The following is a 7,883-nucleotide window of genomic DNA, read 5'->3' as shown; positions in this document are numbered from 1 at the left end:
TGAGATAGAGAAGTTATTTTTAATAGACAATCAGCTAAAGAAAAGCATTAACAAAATATATTTGAAAAATATAAGAGTAAAGGAAGGCAATATGCTGAAATTACTGAAGAAAAAAAAAATATTAATAGCAAAAATAGTAAGATAACCAAAGAAAAGAAAACAACCGTAGTAATAGAAATGAAGAATATGACTATAAAAGATTAATAATAATAATAATAAATACGAATAAGGAGAAGAGAGAGCAGATGTGTTCTAAACTAGAACCACGTCCTCCCGCAGAAAAAAGAAAAATCCTTCGACTATGTACTAACCTTTTTGCCCAACCATCGTCGTTCATGCTTTCCTATCTATGATCATGTCCTCTCACTGCGGAAGATGTAAGTCTAATCATTTCTCCCAAATTCTTCATAATATTGCGTAAAATATACTACCATTTTAATTATGTGAAAGGACTAATTTCTACATGGGGACAGTATTACTACTATTAAGAAGCGAGAACAGAGAGGAGCTTCTGGTCAATGTGAGTTTACCAAAACACCACAAAATTCAGTTTATTTCAATTTTACCCCTCAGACTCTCAGATGCTTCAGAGACAGAAAGGGCTTTGAAAAATTAGAAAAACTGCGCTATTCTCTTACCACCGCTTTCCTTTATCTTCGTCTGCGACTGCAGTGGCGACTCAGCTACACCAACTCAAGGTAACAATAGAATAAGACAATTTTGGCAAAATCAAAAACTATTGAACTTTTGGATTTATATTGAAAATTTGTCGCAAGCTTAAGGATTTTAGGATTTTAACCTATTGAATTAAAAGTATTCTCTTTTATTCGATTTCAATATTGCGACGAGCTTGAATTTGACAGATTTGTGGTATGCCTTTTGGAGTAATAAGTTTTTTCTCCATTTCCAATTTGAGGTAAACAATTAGTACTACTTTTTTTTTTTATTTCAGCTTAAATGACAGGTTTTTTGGAGCAGAATTTAGTATACATTGGAAAATTAGCGAAAAATCTTCAGTTACCTGAGTTCTAAAAAGGAGTTAGGGTTGTGGGTTAGGGATTTCTCATGGAAATTTTTTAGAACAAAATGGGATGTTGACTTTCTCCAGCTCTGTTATGAAAAACTTTTTTGAAAAAAAATACTTTTTTTTGGGGTGTAAACTTTTTCTTTTTGTAAACTGGGTTTATTAAGATTTTTAACTTCTGCAGGGTCTTTTGACGGCATAGTGGTGGATAACCTGAGATGGACTCCACTGATTTTCACATTAGAAAGCCCCTTGGAAGAAGAAAATCCGGTCATGTATAAAATACAATGATAAAGAGTATAATAGATGACTAAACTTATAATTAGTTTAGCTACTCAACTAATCATGCTTTGTTAATTCAAGATATTATTCATCTATTGTTGTTTAATGGAGATGCCACACCATTCTTATTGCAGGTACATTTTAGAAAGAAAACTATTTATCCTTTTATTCTTTGAAGTTTAGATTTATTGGTGAGTTTGAACTTTGAAGTTTGTGTGGAGGTAGTTCAATATGTACTGTATTTACAGGAGACGGTACAGAAGTATAAGGCATATCAACCTTGGGGAGCTTGTAGCCTACAAAATTTATGCCATGGGTAAATTCTATACCTACATTTATAACTTCTCTATTGTAATTAATATTGACTCTTCTAAAACAAATTTACTCTTGCTTCAGTTTGTTAAAATATTACAGTTTTACATCAATTAGGAATGATTTGATTAGGTATTTTCATTGTGTAATTATACGCCTACTAAAATTGTACATACTGAATACTTTAAATCCCAACCAAGCTTGGCGGAAATAATCAAGATTTTCAGTGCAATTCTTCAGGGGGAGTTCACGATAGGAAGCGACAGATTTAGCATTCAGAGTACTTACTCTTAAGGGTGAGTAAATTACATTAATTTTAGAGTTTGCAGAATTAAATAAATAGTGTGTAGCCTCTGTATATCTGACAAGTTTATTAGGTGTCTACTGAAGGCATTTGCTTGCTTTTCTTTTGTTAGTCGTTGCATATGTTGCTTTGATGTTTTAAAGGCTATAGTTCTAAGGTAGTGTTCTGTCATAGAATGATGTTGCATGAAGAAATGTGGTAATATCTTGAGTCCCTTATGTATGCCTTTTTTTGTTATGTTAAAGCTTGTGTATCTCTCATTTTATCAGTAATTTGATATTTTTAACAATTGCCATGACTGCTTTATATAATGCTTAAGCCAGCAGGTTGAGTATCATACTGTGAAATCAAAGCTTTCCTTATTTACTTCTTGGGGCCCGGGAGAACTGTGAATCAATTCTTAGCTCACTGGTCTAGCTCACTTTTCTTAATAAACAGGCAGCTTTATATTAATATTGGAGTACCAAAATATCACTACATACTGGAGATAGTAAAATACAACAGCTTGAGAAAATATTTATAAAGAAAAATAGTTTGAAAATAAGAAATTAGTTCGACAAATCTGCTGCAGAATTTATTCATCTATAAAGGCAGAGGGCTTCAGTGCATCACTGCGTCAAATTTGATCCTGGAAAAGTTGAAAAGTTGGAATCTTCGCTCGAGACTAGACACAGGCATGCTTATCGGTCAATTAACTTTGGAGAAGCCTCAAGAGAGGCAAGGACTTGCAGCATTGGAAAATAGTAATGAGGACTTGTGTTAGTCTACTTTGGAGCAGCAATTCGGTGATCCCCCAAAATGATCCTCCGAAACATTACCATGGCAACATACTCAGCTTGTCAAGAGAATGAAAAGAACTCTAGCAGTTACAAATTTGTAATTGAAAGTCTGAAAGTTGGCCATGATGATTGTTAAGGAGCTAATTTTGATAAACCTTGTATTGTATCTCTTATTTGAAGAAAATAACTCTCTTGGTTTGGTCAGTTGAAATGGACTGCATGATCTTATATGCATTAGGCTTGAGAATAATTGATGCAACAAGGATTTCTACTGGATGATCAATGTTAATGCCTTCAAGATCGCAAGAACAGAGCTAAATTATCCAATCTACTGTAATTATTTATGTTGGGCACCTAGTGGATAATATAAACTATAAAGCTTGTCCTCGTTTTTTTTGTTTTTTTTGTTTTTTTTGTTTTCCTAATTTCATCATGGGGATATAAAAAGTTTTTTAAGGAGAGTGATTTTGAATGGAATACGTGACACTAAAGGGCCCATTTTTTGACACTCGTGTACTTTCAGTGGCAGCTCATCTACTCAATTATTCTTCTACCATACTTTTTTTTTTTAAAAAAAAATTTGTAATTATTTTATTGTTTATCCTTCCCATTTCCAAGGCTGAAAAATTCATTGGTCATGCACTGACTACCCCATCACTCAAATCTGGGGGCCAATACGCTATCATTTTATCCTAACGTGAAATAATTGTTTTCTTTAATTACAAGATATTACCTATTTAAAAATATATTTAATCGTAAAAGCCTGATATCGTATAAATGTGTTTACAAAAATAGATCGAAGATAATTCGTTAATATTTTAAAAACTTTAAATTGACAAATTCATAAAATACAATTGTTACGGAACTGATAAAACTACACTAACATAGATATAGTGCTAATAGTTTTTTGCTGCCTTGAACATGTTAAACTAGTTCGTTTAAATAAAAAAAATTATTTTCCGTGAATACTTTTGGACCAAAAACTCAAACATGAATTTACAAACTCTAAACAAACACTAATAAATTTGTAATCATGATTCATGCCTTTTGTTTCCTCTAATTATTCTCTATTGCTTTTGCTTTATTCTCCCACTTGCTAATGGCACTATTTTAAATTAAGAAAATTCTTTTTGGCCCATTGAAAATTCACGTGTATAAACTAAAATAGGCTCATCTCTCGACTCTCGAGGCTCAACTTGGCACTAAATGCTACGTCCACATAAATGAGTAGGGGAGGAGTTAGGCGGCCGGACTAGGGTTCAACCGAACCTTTTTTGTTCGAAAATTACATAAGATTAATTTTTTTTCCAGGTACATAGATTAAATATTGAATCTTTTTAATTTTTTTTACGTATTTACTTTTTTTATTTTTTGAATTTTTTTTAGTGAAGATTCCGCACCTGCCAGGATAAATGAAGCAAGCAAGGAATATGCACAGAGCAGTACAGAATGAATTATTGGTTTTGGTTTGTAGAGAATTAAGCCGTATTTCGATTTTCAGTTACTGCTGTATATCTTTTTCTTATTTTCTCTTTGGCAGTTTTTACGCCCTCCATTAGATTAAAAATCCACTTATTCATCATTTATTTCTTCAGCTCTAACATTAATCACGTGAAAAAACACAACATTTTTCATTAATTTTAATTGCTCATTTTGGATGTTCCGTCGATTGGACAAAATATATGCTTAGTTTTTTTAAAGTTTAAGAATCATATACCATATGCTTAAGATATTACATACAATAAGGATAAAAATAAACCTATCTTCAAACTTAACCATTTGAGTTCAAAACTTAACCTATCTTTACTCACACGGACAAAAAGATTAAAGAAACCAAAACCACAGGCGCCAAAGGCGACAGAGATGGTCAGACTGTGACACTGAGACTCTTGACTCCTACAGATCACTAATCACTAACAATACCCCACACCTCTCTTTAAAATAGATAACAATTAAATTTGAACGCGATTTTAAGAATATGTTGATAGATTCAACACAAGTAATCAAGAATATTAGATAAGCGAATTAAAGATAAAATAAATAACCAAACCAATCGTGACATTGAGTCCGGGCTCGGATTTAAGCTTAGCAATAGTTCTGTTCTCGACCAGACCCTCGATACAAAGCCAAATATATATGAAGAACTATAATTAAAATAAGAACCTTTTTAACAACTTAGAAACAGACCAACAAGTTTGTATTGTTTTGATATACGTGTTACAATGTGTGTATTGAATAGAAAAACTTCCCCTTTATATATTAGGGGAGTTTTACCCATAGTACAATTCTAAAAAAGGTAAAAATATTCCTTGTACGTCAATTACTGATACATTGCCGACATCAGGCGAAATTTACGCCGTGATATCCTGTTGGGTGCGGATTCTCCATTAGCCGTGCGCAACCGTTTGTAATCATTTCCGAGATCTTGGAGCTCGTTTTGGGTTCGGTGGGTGTCGCCTTACAAGGCCCGGTGACGAGCACCCCGTTCTGGTCTCGATCCAAAGAGTTCTCAAATTCAGTTTCTATCTCATACATTCATGCTCCTTTTTCGTTTGACTTACCATGAACTTGGGGCGTGTGCCAACCCCGAGTTCACCCATATACAACATCACATAAATTTTATCATGGGATTTATAGCCCATTTGGATGTGCTTACTTTAAGTAACTTTTAAGTCAAAATAGCTTTTAAGCCATAAGTTAGAAATTCTAACTTTTGACTTTTGGCTTATTTTTGTCATTTTAGCTTTAAAACAAGTGCTTAAAAGTATATTTTTACTTTATCCAAACATTACAAAATGGCTGATAAATGATTTTGGCTTAAAAACACTTAAAATAAGCCAATCCAAACAGCCTCTTAGCCTCCAGATGAAAGAGAACTACATTTTCATAATTCAAACTCGAGAGGTCTCTAATTAAAAGTGAAAGGAATCTTTATCATTTCATTCTCTTCTCATACCCTTTGATGATATTTTTAAAAACTTTTATTGAACGTGTATACACTCATGACGTAAATGAATTTTTAGAATACCAAAATCATTTAAAAGATACTCGAATTAACTAATGGTAACTACTGGTAACAAGTAGAATAAGTAACTTGAAAATAAAACAATCTACTATAACAGATTAAATTAAACTATTGATAAGGGAAGTTGATTTTCTCTGTTTAGTGTACAATAAGTTAAATAATTAACCACGTCAACCTCCATTTTAGTCATTGACCAAAGTTCAAACTAACCATGGTTAGTAAAATAGCTCTTTTCCTTATTCCCCTATTTGTCTCACTTCTTTTTTCTTCCTTACTCTTTGTTTCCACCTTATTATTTCGTCCCTTCTCTGCTAAACAGCTGGTCCAGCCAATTATAATTCGTACTATTTTGTAGTATTATATATTATAGTTTCTTTTCTAATAAAATTGTTTTCCATGTTGGCAGCAAGAGGGAAAAAAAAATTGAATGAATAGATAAGCCAAGAAAAAAGAAAAAGGAAAAATTTGCTAGGTAGCTTCTAATATTTCATATATTTATATACTGTAATTGACTCTTGTTTTCTATTTCAACTGAAGTCTCTTTCTCTCTCTATGGTTTTGTATGTATGAAAAGATAGAAAGTTCTGCTTTTGTGTGGATTGATTCATAGCACCACAAAGAGCTAAGCTACATATGATTTATTTCTTATGATTATTGGCTCTAGCTTCTCAGAAAAGTAAGTTATTCATTTCTTTACTTTTTATTTAATTTTTTGCTATTGGTATGTTGTGTCTTCATGTTTTTTAACATTGGGTATTGGGGGGGGAGGGGGGGGGGTGTTGTAATTTGTGGTATGTAGATATATGCAAAGCACCAGACACCTTAAAGATTTGATTTTTATTTCTGGGTAGTTGTGAAATTTGGATTTTGCTATCATATATTATAAGGTTATATAGATATATGCAAAAGAGAGCACTAGATACCTTAAAAGTTTGAATATTTCTCCCTTGGTAGTTTTCAAGATTAGAAGTGGAGTATTGGCGTCACGGGTAAATTGATGCCCGTGACCACGAGGTTACTAGTTAGAGCCGGTAAAATAGCCTCTCGCAGAAAGTCATGTTAAGATTGCGTACAATAGACTTTTGTGATCCGGCTCTTTTTCGGATCCGTGCATAGCAAAAACCTAGTGAACCGAGCTTTGGTAGTTTTCAAGATTGGATTTTGATATCATATGTTTATATAGATATATTTATGCAAAAGAGAGCACCAGAAACATTAAAGATTGGATTTTTATTTTTTGGGTAATTTTAAGAATTGGATTTTGTTTATCATATAAGTTTTTTTAAAGACTGAAATAGCTTAGTGGGTTGTGAAAAGATTGATGGGAAAGAAGAAAATTTTGAAGAAGACAAAGGAGTTATCAGTAGCAATAGCAGAATCATCAGCAATGAGTGGAGACTCTCAACAACAACAACAACAGATTACTCCTAGAAAAAGAGGAAGACCAAGGAAAATTATTGTAAAAGATGAAGAAGAGGCTACTGGAGAAATAAAGAAACTCAAAATAAATGAAGGTGAAGAATTAGAAAATAAAGAAGCAGCAGAAGGAGAAAAGAAAGAAGCAGAAGAACAATCTGAAGAGGAAAAAAATTTACAGCCACAAAAGCAGCAACCTGTAGCAAAGAGCAGAGCTAGAAGAAAAAGCAAGCCAAGAAAAAGCTGCTAAAAATCACTTTCAAAAATCTCCTTTTTCTTTGTAGGTAATTTTTGAAACAAAGGGAAGTATCAACGCCGAACGTTCTCCGGAAACAACCTTTCTATCTTTACGAGGTAGGGAGGGGTAAGGTCTGCATGCATACTACCCTTAGATTTTATTTGTGGGAATACACCGGGTATGTTGTTGTCTTAAATGAAAGTATCAAAGATGAACAAGTTTATTCATCTATTGGTTTTGTTCCTTTCCTGTTAGTTTTTTGGTTTTAGTATGTCCATTTTAATTGTGAGAAACATTTTGTTAGGAAGGGCAATGGTTAGCTATTATACTCTGGATTGAATTGTGATATTGACTGTAATGACTTTTGTGTAAAGTGTGCTCAATTCAAGAAAGTTGGATAAACACTCTGTATCGACAAAATTTCATGCAGTTTGGCACTTTTGATTAGGATGTGCTCTTCTTTGAAAAAGAATGAGAAAAGAAAAGAAAAAAAGGCAAAATAA

The 7,883-nt window shown here is 32.8% G+C and overlaps 2 long non-coding RNA genes across 5 annotated transcripts; both read left to right on the top strand.

The window, feature by feature from the left end:
* The first annotated feature begins 240 nt into the window (after positions 1–240).
* Positions 241–2,902, top strand: LOC107774092 (uncharacterized). Of its 4 annotated transcripts, XR_012697192.1 has the most exons (3): positions 244–698; positions 864–916; positions 1,209–2,902. It is a non-coding gene; the product is annotated as an uncharacterized LOC107774092 (long non-coding RNA). The 4 variants fall into 4 exon arrangements; XR_012697191.1 differs by having other exon boundaries at positions 241–916; XR_012697189.1 differs by lacking the exon at positions 864–916.
* Positions 2,903–6,261: 3,359 nt separating this feature from the next.
* LOC107774093 (uncharacterized) lies at positions 6,262–7,634 on the top strand. The gene is made up of 2 exons (XR_012697188.1): positions 6,262–6,402; positions 7,044–7,634. It is a non-coding gene; the product is annotated as an uncharacterized LOC107774093 (long non-coding RNA).
* The last annotated feature ends 249 nt before the right edge of the window (positions 7,635–7,883 follow it).

The sequence above is a fragment of the Nicotiana tabacum genome, chromosome 12, assembly GCF_000715075.1.
Source record: "Nicotiana tabacum cultivar K326 chromosome 12, ASM71507v2, whole genome shotgun sequence".
NCBI lineage: Eukaryota > Viridiplantae > Streptophyta > Magnoliopsida > Solanales > Solanaceae > Nicotiana > Nicotiana tabacum.
Note: the sequence above shows the minus strand (reverse complement) of the source record. Positions and strands in the feature narration are given on the sequence as shown.